Below are 13,606 nucleotides of genomic sequence, written 5' to 3'. Positions count from 1 at the left end.
GAATACAATAGGACAGCTGTACAGTGCAGAACTGGACGTACTTTTGCATTAGTACTTATATTATGTGGTTCAACCTGAGATAGATGAAGATATCATTTGACTTTATGCTTATAACGGACTCTAATTGATCCAACTGAACCCTTAAAGCCCTTAGAGAAGGAACTGTGATGCAGATATGGAGAGAAAGCCACTGAACTGCTGTGATGTCATATTGATATATGTTTGAGCTTAAAGCTTCATCTTCCAACACTAGCTTTGCGTGGAAATTATCTTGTGTGCACATAAAAATGGTATTATCCTGTGCACACAAGTTGACCTCATGTCTTCCTTGTGGTTTTAGTGTTTCATGTATCATGTTGTCTTCCCTGTGTGTGAAGAGTTGCAATCAATCAATCTGCCGCTGGAGTCCAGGACGTCCGTATCAGCTTGAGTCTGGGACGTCCACAGCAGGAGGAACCTACGAGACAAGGGAGCTCAGGGACTCCAGAAAGGTCTATGGTTAGTAACTTTAATGGGACAGGGAGAGTTAAAGTAAGTGAGAGGGGTGAGATAGGATTCCAGTGTGTCAGTCTAAGCCTATAGCAGCATTACTAAGAGCTGGTCCAAGCCTGATCCAGCTCTAACTATAAGCTTCATCAAAAAGGAAAGTTTGAAGCAGTTTTCATTTTTTAGTTTTTACTTCCTGTGTTTTCCCTCCTTTTTGATTGTCCTCACCTGTGTCTCTTTACTCATTACCCAGTGTGTATATAGTCTCTGTGTTTCCTCCCTTCTGTGTGGGTTCATAGTGTTTGTGAAGTGTCATGTCAAGTCGTTTTTGTTGATTCAAACTTTTATTCTTTTAAGTCTGCACTTGGTGGGTCCTCTTTCTGGTTTTCTGACTCTGTGACAACCACCTTTACAAAAATCCAAATTATCAGGACCTGAATAAGTAGATTTATTGCAAAATTCATCTTGACTTCCACATTGATGCTACATTCCTTGTTATTCATTATTTGATCCATTACTTTTGTCAATTTGCCAACAGATCAATGAAAAGACATCCCAAGCCCTCCCTCTGGACAGTACCAGACCCCATCTGTTGGTGGATCAGCAAGTTCCCCACTTGTAAGACACGAGTGATGCTTGAAAACCAAGCGATGTACAAGAAAATCCTCAGGAAAGAACCCTGCGGGCTAATTCCAGCTCCTGGGACATCCGCTCTTTACTGACTGAACCAAACCCTTTAGTGTCCATCTGAGACATCCAGACAGAACATCAGCAGCTGGTGTCACATCCAGTCATTGAGGGAAACCATTGGCAGCAACTCCAATTCCTAGGATTAGGAAGCATGAGAGGTGGCTTCTCCATCTGGGTAGGGCTTATAATCTGTCAACACAAAGGCCACCAGATGCATGAACAGCTTTGTCCTCTGAGCTGTCTACCTAAGTGCCAAGGACCTGCCCGCTCCCCATTGGTTGTCACCTTTGCACTTGTCAATTCTTGATACCAGAGTGAGATGTCAAAGATCTACTTATGGAAGGGTCCAATTGTCTTGGGATGGCATGTTTGCAAGAAACTATATAGGCTTTAACTCATCAAAAAAAGATGGCTTACCTGTCAAACCGCTAAAACCAAAATTAGGACTCCTTTTCCCAAAACCCTGATAACTTAAGCAATCCCCAAATCCAAGGACTGTATGCGCCACTAGGTCAACATAACTGTATTTTTGCAAGGTGTCAAAGATAGGAGTCTGAAATTGTACAACATATATCACACAATGTAAATGAACTCCTGTCTCAACATGTAGGTTTCTGATGGAGTGCCTTGAACCAGCATTCTCTCCAACGGCCAGCAGGGGGCAGCAATACAGATTCCACAGACTGTGTAAGATATGAAGGTTAGTAGCCTCTTTGACATAACCCACTGGTTCCAGAACAAGCGGCAACCTCCGGTCTTAAAATATGAGTCCAATGCAGAAGTGCTAATAACTGCAGTTCATCATGGATCCACTTGAGGCTGGCTACAACCTTGCAAGAGGCGCACCTTGAGCCTCTTGGCTAATAGCTACAATGTGCCTGCCTATTAGACAAATAAAGCATGCCCCTAATGTGACCTCATCATGTCAACTCCCCCCAACAGTACAGTATGCATGAATACACCTAAACATGCATATTGGGCAATTTAACATAAGTGTTAATGGCCTCAAGTGGACACTTAAGGAACTGCAGTTTTTAGCCCGATCACTTTGGCTCCATTGTTTTACTACTGGAGGTTGCCTCTTGACAGGTTGCAGAAAGAAGTCTGATAGTGTGACACAGAAGGTAAAATTAGCCGTGTGACCTTTTCCCAAGGAGATAATGGTCTCAAATGTTAGATCCAGGAGGCTTCAATATAGCACGATGTATGTTATTAATGGTCCCATTTAGATGAAAAGCAAAGGAAAAAGCAGGGTATACATTAGGGCGTGGCGACCCATGAACCAGGCACCCTTCATAAGAAAAAAATGGTCCCAAATGTAAGATAATGATGGCCGTAAGTGGGGTTCCCAAACCAGTGAGTGACATTTCCATGGCTTTATCCCCTCCTTTAATGCAGTGTATGGATTGTACAAGTAATGGGGCGTTTTCTTAGGTTATTTTTATTAAAATACCTATTCAGTGTTTCATCATTTTATACGGCAGGCAGTTGATCTTGCGGCCCAAGACAACCATTTTAAACCCTCTCGTATAAATCAGTTATATCTGTTCAGAGAGATTTTGTAAGAAGCCCTTATTTTTATTGCATCACCACATAAAGGATTGTGAAATAATATCTCAGACACAGCTCTTCAGTATAATAAAATGGACTGCCCTATGCAGTCACAGTCATTACTGTATGTAAGTAATAAATGGCGTCGACCTTTTGCTTTCGTAAATGACTGAACCAAAACAATATAAGATAAAAACAACAGACGGAGCTGAGAGGAATTTTAATGGCAGTGCTTCCTTTTTGTTGTATTGTGTTTAGAAGCGCTCCATAAATTCTGCGAAATTCAACATCACTGCGACTCATTTTCATTCCGCTCACAATCAGCGTCCGCATTGACAATATGCTGTTCAGTGAGTAATGACATGCATTGGCTCAACATCAATTTTGAGCTCTTTGGTATTTTTCTCTGTTCACCCTGGGCCCTGACAGAGACAAGCAACAGTGGAACCTATTAACATGAGAATGATTAATGTGGCCAGACGAACCCGGTTCTGTAAATCATTCTTAAAAGTTGATGCAAAGGACGCTGTGTAATTACATGATCACAAATGACCCTGACAGAATAGTCATGGGAGTGCATTGGAGATGGTATTTAATGTTGATTTATGACTGTGTGTTACGGGTGCTCATCCTGCTCCTGAGTTAGGAGTGAAATTTGGAGATTTTGGAGCTTTGTGTGACACTGATGTCTTACATTTTTTAGGACACGCCAACATTGCATCACCTTATGTTTTGCTTCACTGCTCATTTAAAAGCATGCAGTGTTCTCATTATCTAACCTTCATAAAGGACCTCATACGGTATATTTACATATACTCAAATTTATCTTGGCCACAAAGCCCGTTCCCTCTCCAAAACCAATAAATGTGGCAGCTTGGACGGTGGCCCAGTGCTTCAAAACATGGCACTTTCGGTTCCCATCTGGCTTTGTCTCTGAACACCATCCTGAAGCATATTGTCTTGCCATCAATGCCAAGTGCTGTAGTATAGAGAGTGCATGAGGGCCTGTGTCCACTCACAGGGTTTTCCTGCTAGCAACGCCAATAAATAGTTCTAATTTTGGAATAATGCCAAGCTCATCAATGTCACATCTCAATCACTGACCAATCAAAATCAAGAAAGGGCGGGACTTCTGATTTCAAATGAGTCAACAACAAATGGTAGTGGTCCATACGGGAGAGAGAAACTAACAATTGTTTATTTCATAGATACTATTTCAAGGTCTAGAGCTGCTGCTAATGCTAGTGTTGCTAGAGCATTTTAATACATCCATGAGGGAAAGTAAAGTAGTAAAATAGGCTTACTTTTTTTGACCAATCAGCAGTAAGTGTCAGTGGGAAGGGGCATAAGATTTAGGTTCTGGGTACTTTGCAAAAAATGCTGGTAGTGGACACAGGCCCTAAGTGTAATCAGGATGGTGGTTGAGGTTTAAACAGGACACTCAAGATTTCCCTCCAGGGTGCCAGGTGGTTTCTTACCTTGCCTGTAATTTTCATGCTACGTATTCAAAAAGATAACTTGGTCTTTTACAGAAAGACACAAAGTGCTTGCCAAACAAAATCAAGTTGCTTTGTTGCCTTAAAATAGCAGAAATACAACCATTTCATGCTAAAAACTATGTTTCACTTATCTTTGCATGTTTCAAAACGGGTCAAATATGACAGCAAGGTTTATTCTGAAAGTCTAACTTGTTATTGCATTACTTTGTCCAACAGAAAGATGCATATTTAGTGCCATTTACATGAAAAACCATTGGAAAAGAGCACCTAGATGGTTACATTTTGAGCTCAGGGCCACTGACCAAGCTGCCATGGTTGATGAGTTTGAATTGAACACATGCCGTGCCACCAATATCATTCATCAAAAGCTATCAACTGCTGGTGGCTTTGGGGGTAAAAGGGCTCTGTTGACGGCCAGACAGTGTGTCACTGCCTCTGTTTTGGGTGGGTTCAAACCAGAGACCTTGAGATTCAATTTTCCATTTGTATCCAGGGGCGGTCTGAAATCATTGGCTGGATCTTACGAAGGACACGACCCATGGAGGTACTTCCCTCATAAATCCTGAAGGCCACGCTGACCCCATGCCTTCACCCAGAATGACACCGTCTGGCCTGACAGACTTGAGGTAATGATACATTCCAGGGGGGGGCTTATTTACTCGTAATGTTAACTATCTAAAAGTTTACGAGCAAATCTTCATTAGTGGGAATGTGTACTGAAAACTCGTGACTTTCACCTTTCACTCAGACGTGTGATGTTCTCGCAAACGTATCAATAACTTCTGTTTTGTATTAATCATTGTGATTTCTACTCAGCTTACAGGAACTAAACTTTGTTGGTCATTGCTTCCATTATTCACACTGGGCACCAGCATTTTCATTGGTCTGGTTAAAGGGCTATAAAACCAGTGATGATTGACCACCTAAGTGCAAATATCTGGAAAATAGAACACGTGCACATGATACTTCCTGGCTTTATGGGTTGAGAGCAACTGCCTGACTGCATCATTAATTAACTGGCCAGTGCTCAATGGATTATTGGATGCTAATGGCTTCAAAGATTCACTGCCATGTCGTCCAACTTTGGAAAAAAGGAGGCTGCTTTCTTTTCACTTGAAAATTAGAAAAGATTTCTTGGCTTGATACAATGCATTAGGCCTTGAAGGGCCCAGACCCTGAACTAGAACACAGTGAAGAATCACTGAGCAACAAATAGTCGTGAGGGTTGCAATAGTTGTGCCTGAAGCAATCTCACAACCAATCACAGGACACCATATTACCTCTGGGAGCTGGTGTATTCAGCAGTCAGATGAAAAGGAAACAAACCTCCCCCTCCAGGTATGTCTGCAAAATAAACATTGACATTATCAGTTCTTTATATCCCCCAGATGAGCACCTGTTCATCTGTTTCTGGTGAGTCTCAGATTTACTGTAAGTAGCAAGTTACACAGAGGCTTCATTCTGGCTTACCCCAGCAGTAAGAACCTGAGAACATCCCCAAAAGGCACACCTTTTCATCTGTCTCTGGTGAGTCTCAGCTTCATTGTAAAAGGTAAGTGACACAAAGGCTTCTTTCTGGCTTACTTCAGCTGTAACAACCTGAAAACCTCCCCCAAAATATCACCTTTCCTGTGATTCTGGTGAGTCTAGGTTTCACTGTAATTTCTAAGTTACACAGAGGCTTCATTCTAGCTTACTTTAGTGGTAAGAACCTGGAAACATCCCCTAGGAGAGCACCTTTTCATCTGTCTCTGAGTCTCAGCTTCACTGTATATAGTTAACTACACTCACGGGTTGTTTGTTGGATGGTGGGTATTTGCATGCATTTATATGATTTGACACTTGTTTGTTCTACCTTTTATAAAGAAACAAAGTTCAAATGAGTCACTGTAATTAGTTAGTTTCACAGTCTTTACTCTGGCTTAATATATCATTTTTGAAACAGGAAAATAATCTTTAATTCTGTTCTTTTGCAGGAAATTTGCAGGTCTTGTGTTTGCTTAAATAAATTAGATTTGTAAAACTTAAAACTGAAAGCTGGTCATTTTTGATGCATTCAAGGGAGTCTGGAAATGTGCACGCTGATATGCATTTGCAACACATAGTCAGGCAGATTTATTGCATCATTAATGCATCATTTTAAAGGTTGTGGGGTAAATACATATCCTTTGGGACACCCAGGCTTCCCTTATTTACACAAATTAGTCCAAACGCAAACTTAGAAGTGGCAGAATTTAGTGTTAAGGTTTTATTTCAAGGCTTTTGCCCTCAAATGTGTACATAGCTTCACCGAATTAAACTCAGAGACTCTTAAAGACAGACATATTGACTGACCTGAAGATTGACAGATGCAAGTAGTATCAGAAAAGCTCAGAGAAATGGAGAGAAAAATCAAAGCCATTTACTGACAGAAAGCCAGACAAACTAAAATGATTGGCAGGCCGCAAAACCAGCAACCAGACTTCTGCTTAAGGTTTTTTAATAGAATCCAACTGATAGGATACAGGTTTTAACGGGTATGTGTGGATGCATGGAAGCTCTGATAACAGGCCGGTCAGCTTCAACTTCATCAGAGGCTCAGAAGTTGTAAGGAAAAGGGAATAAAGGGAGTGTTCTGCCTCTCCTCATTCGAGTCTGGATTGAGCTGTTTATCAGAGGAAAGTGGTGAATCTCTTGGCAGAGTGACAGAGGAGGGAGTGAAAGTAAAGAATAACTGAAAGAGAAAATAAGAAGCTGAATCAATAAGTGCTATTGTCACATGTCAAGCTTGCCTGGGTTTCTCGCCTGTCTTGAAGTTGCAACAGAGCGAGTGACTTACCCACTGTATCAAAAACAGACACTTCTGACAGGGACATGCAGCTGCTTTAAGCTTCTATCATACACTTACTGTAGTGTGAGGTGACATTCAGTGCAGCGCTGAAGATGCCCTTTGCAGTGAGGCCTCGCTTAATCAGAGCGCTGCTTAAATACTTCCTTATCTCGTCCAGGTGTATAATTAAGCGGAAGTAATAAAGGCTGCATTTGGAGGCATATTTAAATGTTCAACTTTATTATGTGGCGACGAGACTGAGATATAATGCAAGGAAGGACATCTTGATCAAATTCAGGTGTTAAGAAATACCAAGTATAACCACGTTGACCCCTACAAGAGGCTAAATGTAGCTCAAAAATTGACATGCACTAATGGAGAGGATGGGGTGCCTTATGTCCAAACTCCACCAGATCTGTGTCCAGTCCATCTCTGATCCGTCACAGCACCAGATCTGATAGGTTTCTCTTCTAGTCAATGTGTTAACTTCCACTGGATCCGCTCTGTTTCGCTCCAGCTCCGGCATCCAGTAGAAATAGAGCCCTCCGGATGCTGGAGCGGGACAGGAAGTCAGGCACTAAAACAATTTTCCGGTTAATTTTCAGAATAAAACCCTCTGTGTTATCACCAGATCGTATTTCACTTAACTATAACAACAAACCGTCAGGCCTGGAGTCAACAGGTCAGAGGTTTTCAGAGGACCAGAAAGACAACATGGATGAGGAGAGGAGGAGGACAGTGAGTACCGTGAGAAAAGCTTCGTCACCTGACCCCAGTGTTCTGAAAATGCAACCGGCGGACGTTGATGGACGAGAGAGCACGGATCTTCTGACCAAAGAGTTCCAACACCTTGGCAGTGCCTGATCCAACATCATTCCAATTACTTGGTCTGCATCGGGACTTGAGCTGGCAACCCTTCGGTCCCCAAACCAGGTCCCACTGCACTGAGCTACGGCCACCTCAAAGGTATTCATGTTCAAATCATCATGTTGAAAGTGGATTCAGTGATTCGTGACCTTATGCATTATTCAGATTGTCTCAAAGAACACGTGTCATGGCTTCTGAGCAAACAGTAAGGTTATCTGTCAAGCCAAGGCTGCTGTCGGACAATGTTGTGTTCAAATGTCTCAGACAGAACATTTCATTCAGCTAAGCTTTACATTCTGACCCCTCGATGAAATGTTTAAAGTGCACCCATCACATAAGCTCTCCCCCTTCCTTCAAATCCTGGGACTCGGGGCAAAACCAGAAGACATCAAAGCCTCTTTATTTGGTCTACCCACTCCTTTGAAAGGCACAACATGCCCACAGCGTCTCCACATCACACGCTCGCATGATGGGTTTGCTGTCAACAAACTCTGGATGTAACACGCAAGGTTACACTTCCAGGTCTGGTATTTCATGAAATCAACTCCAGCAGGCACAACTGGCAATTTACCTCTAAAGCCTAGTCACCTTTCGCATCTTAACTTGTTTTAATGAGGTGCTGGCAATCAGATGCAAACGGCTGGAAATGGTAGCTGTTGCCAATTAGCAGGCGAGCTAATTTTGCAACCTTTGTGATCTCGATAAAAGGAAGTGGCGTTTTTTTTTCTCACAGGATCAAGGAAAGCCTCTTAACGAAGCATTACTGTCATGGAAATAAATAAATATGTAAAACTGTAATTAACTGCGCCTTAAATCAATCCCTTAGTCTCATGATTTCATGTCTCTTTCTTCTGTTTTCAGTCATTTCATGGAATAAATGTTAACAGCTGTTACAACCCAGATATGGTGTCTCATTTTCTCTCTGTGTGGTCAGTGTGTTGTACATGTAGACTTTCATAAGAGTGGAAGGTTAGACATGGCTGAGCCAAAAAGCACATGACTTCTATTTATGTTGTGCTAGCTCAAGGGCTTTGGGTTGCAGTGGGGGAAATAATAAAAAACACTGTTTGTGTCTGTTTTCAAAACACTATTCCTCAACTGAGGTGGAAAATACCAAGAGGTCATGAAAAGGTGGGAGGAAGTACTTATAGAATACAAACTGTGCTTACACTTGGATATGGAGCCACTGAAGTCCTGAGCAGGAGACCATTTCTTTCATGGGTGGTGAAGAAGCAGTAGCTCAGTCCATAAGGTCTTGGCTTGGGATCTGGAAGGTTGCAGGTTCAAGTCCTGGCACAGACCAAGTTTTCTACATCAAGCTAGCAGGAATAGAAGAGTGAGCCCAATAAATTCCAAACAACCATAAAAGTAGAAAGACAGAAATTTGTGCACATATTATAATAACTTGTGTGCTGAAGCTGATAAATTTCCAGTTCTAATATGAGTGGAGGTAGTAGCTCAGTCCATAAGGACTTGACTTGGGGACAGGAAGGTCACTGAGTCAAGTCCTGGCACAGACCAAGTTTTTCAGCTGGATCGGTTGTGATTATTATTTTTTTTTAGCTTGCTACACCACTTGCATCAAGCTAGCAGGAATTGAAGAGTGAGCCCAGTAAATTCCAAACAACCACAAAAGTTAAAAGACAGAAGTTTGTGCACATATTATAGTAACTTGTGTGGTGAAATAAAACATTTCACAATTTCTCAGGGGTGTAGGCAGTAGCTCAGTCCATAAGGACTTGGCTTGGGAACAGGGAGGGTGCAAGTTCAAGTCCTAGCACAGATGAAGTTTTGCAGTCAGATCAATTGCAGTTCATTTTTTAAAGCTTGCTACACCACTTACATCAAGCTAGCAGTGTTTTTTTGGCCTCACTCTTTGATTCCGAACAACCAAAACAGTAAAAAGACAGAAGTTTGTGCACACATTACAATAACTTGTATGCTCAAATAAAACGTTTCGAAATTTGCCATGAGTGGAGTCAGTAGCTCAGTCTATAAGGACTTGGCTTGGGAACAGGAAGGTTGCAAGTTCAAGCCCTGGCACAGACAAAGTTTTGCAGTCAGATCAATTGCAGTTCATTTTTTAAAGCTTGCTACACCACTTACATCAAGCTAGCAGTGTTTTTTTGGCCTCACTCTTTGATTCCGAACAACCACAACAGTAAAAAGACAGAAGTTTGTGCACACATTACAATAACTTGTATGCCCAAATAAAACGTTTCGAAATTTGGCATGGGTGGAGCCAGTAGCTCAGTCTATAAGGACTTGGCTTGGGAACAGGAAGGTCACTGGTTCAAGTCCTGGCACAGACAAAGTTTTGCAGTCAGATCAATTGCAGTTCATTTTTTAAAGCTTGCTACACCACTTACATCAAGCTAGCAGTGTTTTTTTGGCCTCACTCTTTGATTCCCAACAACCACAACATTAAAAAGACAGAAGTTTGTGCACACATTACAATAACTTGTATGCCCAAATAAAACGTTTCGCAATTAGGCATGGGTGGAGTCAGTAGCTCAGTTTATAAGGACTTGGCTTGGGAACAGGAAGGTCACTGGTTCAAGTCCTGGCACAGACAAAGTTTTGCAGTCAGATCAATTGCAGTTCATTTTTTAAAGCTTGCTACGTCACTTACATCAAGCTAGCAGTGTTTTTTTGGCCTCACTCTTTGATTCCGAACAACCAAAACAGTAAAAAGACAGAAGTTTGTGCACGTATTACAATGACTTGTATGCTCAAATAAAACGTTTCGAAATTTGGCATGAGTGGAGTCAGTAGCTCAGTCTATAAGGACTTGGCTTGGGAACAGGAAGGTCATTGGTTCAAGTCCTGGCACAGACAAAGTTTTGCAGTCAGATCAATTGCAGTTCATTTTTTAAAGCTTGCTACACCACTTACATCAAGCTAGCAGTGTTTTTTTGGCCTCACTCTTTGATTCCCAACAACCACAACATTAAAAAGACAGAAGTTTGTGCACACATTACAATAACTTGTATGCTCAAATAAAACGTTTCGAAATTTGGCATGGGTGGAGTCAGTAGCTCAGTTTATAAGGACTTGGCTTGGGAACAGGAAGGTCACTGGTTCAAGTCCTGGCACAGACAAAGTTTTGCAGTCAGATCAATTGCAGTTCATTTTTTAAAGCTTGCTACACCACTTACATCAAGCTAGCAGTGTTTTTTTGGCCTCACTCTTTGATTCCGAACAACCAAAACAGTAAAAAGACAGAAGTTTGTGCACGCATTACAATAACTTGTATGCTCAAATAAAACGTTTCGAAATTTGGCATGAGTGGAGCCAGTAGCTCAGTCTATAAGGACTTGGCTTGGGAACAGGAAGGTTGTAAGTTCAAGCCCTAGCACAGATGAAGTTTTGCAGTCAGATCAATTGCAGTTCATTTTTTAAAGCTTGCTACACCACTTACATCAAGCTAGCAGTGTTTTTTTGGCCTCACTCTTTGATTCCTAACAACCACAACAGTAAAAAGACAGAAGTTTGTGCACATATCACAATGACTTGTATGGTCAAATAAAACGTTTCGAAATGTGGCATGAGTGGAGTCAGTAGCTCAGTCTATAAGGACTTGGCTTGGGAACAGGAAGGTCACTGGTTCAAGTCCTGGCACAGACAAAGTTTTGCAGTCAGATCAATTGCAGTTCATTTTTTAAAGCTTGCTACACCACTTACATCAAGCTAGCAGTGTTCTTTTGGCCTCACTCTTTGATTCCGAACAACCAAAACAGTAAAAAGACAGAAGTTTGTGCACGCATTACAATAACTTGTATGCTCAAATAAAACGTTTCGAAATTTGGCATGAGTGGAGCCAGTAGCTCAGTCTATAAGGACTTGGCTTGGGAACAGGAAGGTTGTAAGTTCAAGCCCTAGCACAGATGAAGTTTTGCAGTCAGATCAATTGCAGTTCATTTTTTAAAGCTTGCTACACCACTTACATCAAGCTAGCAGTGTTTTTTTGGCCTCACTCTTTGATTCCTAACAACCACAACAGTAAAAAGACAGAAGTTTGTGCACATATCACAATGACTTGTATGGTCAAATAAAACGTTTCGAAATGTGGCATGAGTGGAGTCAGTAGCTCAGTCTATAAGGACTTGGCTTGGGAACAGGAAGGTCACTGGTTCAAGTCCTGGCACAGACAAAGTTTTGCAGTCAGATCAATTGCAGTTCATTTTTTAAAGCTTGCTACACCACTTACATCAAGCTAGCAGTGTTCTTTTGGCCTCACTCTTTGATTCCGAACAACCAAAACAGTAAAAAGACAGAAGTTTGTGCACGCATTACAATAACTTGTATGCCCAAATAAAACGTTTCGAAATTTGACATGAGTGGAGCCAGTAGCTCAGTCTATAAGGACTTGGCTTGGGAACAGGAAGGTTGTAAGTTCAAGCCCTAGCACAGATGAAGTTTTGCAGTCAGATCAATTGCAGTTCATTTTTTAAAGCTTGCTACACCACTTAAATCAAGCTAGCAGTGTTTTTTTGGCCTCACTCTTTGATTCCGAACAACCAAAACAGTAAAAAGACAGAAATGTGTGCACGCATTACAATAACTTGTATGCTCAAATAAAACGTTTCGAAATTTGGCATGTCTGGAGTCAGTAGCTCAGTCTATAAGGACTTGGCTTGGGAACAGGAAGGTCACTGGTTCAAGTCCTGGCACAGACAAAGTTTTGCAGTCAGATCAATTGCAGTTCATTTTTTAAAGCTTGCTACACCACTTACATCAAGCTAGCAGTGTTTTTTTGGCCTCACTCTTTGATTCCCAACAACCACAACATTAAAAAGACAGAAGTTTGTGCACACATTACAATAACTTGTATGCACAAATAAAACGTTTCGAAATTTGGCATGGGTGGAGTCAGTAGCTCAGTTTATAAGGACTTGGCTTGGGAACAGGAAGGTCACTGGTTCAAGTCCTGGTACAGACAAAGTTTTGCAGTCAGATCAATAGCAGTTCATTTTTTAAAGCTTGCTACACCACTTACATCAAGCTAGCAGTGTTTTTTTGGCCTCACTCTTTGATTCCGAACAACCACAACAGTAAAAAGACAGAAGTTTGTGCACACATTACAATAACTTGTATGCTCAAATAAAACGTTTCGAAATTTGGCATGAGTGGAGTCAGTAGCTCAGTCTATAAGGACTTGGCTTGGGAACAGGAAGGTCACTGGTTCAAGTCCTGGCACAGACAAAGTTTTGCAGTCAGATCAATTGCAGTTCATTTTTTAAAGCTTGCTACACCACTTACATCAAGCTAGCAGTGTTTTTTTGGCCTCACTCTTTGATTCCCAACAACCACAACATTAAAAAGACAGAAGTTTGTGCACACATTACAATAACTTGTATGCTCAAATAAAACGTTTCGAAATTTGGCATGGGTGGAGTCAGTAGCTCAGTTTATAAGGACTTGGCTTGGGAACAGGAAGGTCATTGGTTCAAGTCCTGGCACAGACAAAGTTTTGCAGTCAGATCAATTGCAGTTCATTTTTTAAAGCTTGCTACACCACTTACATCAAGCTAGCAGTGTTTTTTTGGCCTCACTCTTTGATTCCCAACAACCAAAACAGTAAAAAGACAGAAATTTGTGCACACATCACAATAACTTGCATGCCCAAATAAAACGTTTCGAAATTTGGCATGAGTGGAGCCAGTAGCTCAGTCTATAAGGACTTAGCTTGAGAACAGGAAGG

General features: G+C 41.4%; 2 long non-coding RNA genes across 6 annotated transcripts in view; one reads left to right on the top strand and one right to left on the bottom strand.

Moving 5' to 3' along the window:
* The first annotated feature begins 816 nt into the window (after positions 1–816).
* LOC117807962 lies at positions 817–6,205 on the top strand. 2 transcript variants are annotated; one of them, XR_004630079.1, is made up of 5 exons: positions 817–1,104; positions 1,787–1,876; positions 4,720–4,852; positions 5,043–5,564; positions 5,702–6,205. It is a non-coding gene; the product is annotated as an uncharacterized LOC117807962 (long non-coding RNA). The 2 variants fall into 2 exon arrangements; XR_004630078.1 differs by having other exon boundaries at positions 4,720–5,564.
* The window catches only part of LOC117807961, a 30,827-nt gene continuing 18,131 nt past the window's right edge, over positions 911–13,606 (bottom strand). For 3 of the 4 annotated variants that reach the window (XR_004630074.1, XR_004630075.1, XR_004630076.1), the window contains exons 4-6: positions 9,072–9,221; positions 5,507–5,570; positions 911–1,365 (exon numbers count right to left, since the gene is read on the bottom strand). This is a non-coding gene — a long non-coding RNA (uncharacterized LOC117807961). The remainder of the gene's footprint in view (positions 1,366–5,506; positions 5,571–9,071; positions 9,222–13,606) is intronic. The other variant, XR_004630077.1, reaches the window with a different exon arrangement.

The sequence above is a fragment of the Notolabrus celidotus genome, chromosome 24 (genome assembly GCF_009762535.1).
Source record: "Notolabrus celidotus isolate fNotCel1 chromosome 24, fNotCel1.pri, whole genome shotgun sequence".
Lineage (NCBI taxonomy): Eukaryota > Metazoa > Chordata > Actinopteri > Labriformes > Labridae > Notolabrus > Notolabrus celidotus.
Note: the sequence above shows the minus strand (reverse complement) of the source record. Positions and strands in the feature narration are given on the sequence as shown.